We start from the raw sequence: 484 nt of genomic DNA, 5'->3' as shown, positions 1-484 counted from the left end.
TGAGTCTCCTGCTTTGCAGATAGGTTCCTCTGTGCCATATTTTAGATTCTACATATAAGTGATATCATATGGTGTTTGTCTTTTCCTGACTTTCTTCACTTAGTATGATAATCTCTAGGTTCATCCACGTTGCTACAAATGGCAAAATTCCATTTCTTTTTATTGCTGAGTAGTAAGTAGTCCACTGCGTAAGTATCACATCTTTATCCATTCAGTGGATGTTTAGATTGTTTCCATGTCTTGGCTATTATGAATAGTGCTGCTATGAACATAGGGGTACATGTATCTTTCCAAATTAGAGTTGTCATATTTTTCGGATATATGCCCAAGAGTGTTGCTGGATCATATGGTAGCTCTATTGTTAGTTTTTTGAGGAACCTCCATACTGTTTTCCATAGCAGCTGTACCAACTTTCATTCCACCAACAGTATAGGAGGGCTCTCACTCCCTTTTCTCCACACGCTCTCCAGCATTTGTTATTTGT

Source organism: Bison bison, unplaced genomic scaffold (assembly GCF_000754665.1).
Source record: "Bison bison bison isolate TAMUID 2011002044 unplaced genomic scaffold, Bison_UMD1.0 scf7180017860364, whole genome shotgun sequence".
Lineage (NCBI taxonomy): Eukaryota > Metazoa > Chordata > Mammalia > Artiodactyla > Bovidae > Bison > Bison bison.
This window is presented reverse-complemented; position numbering follows the sequence as displayed.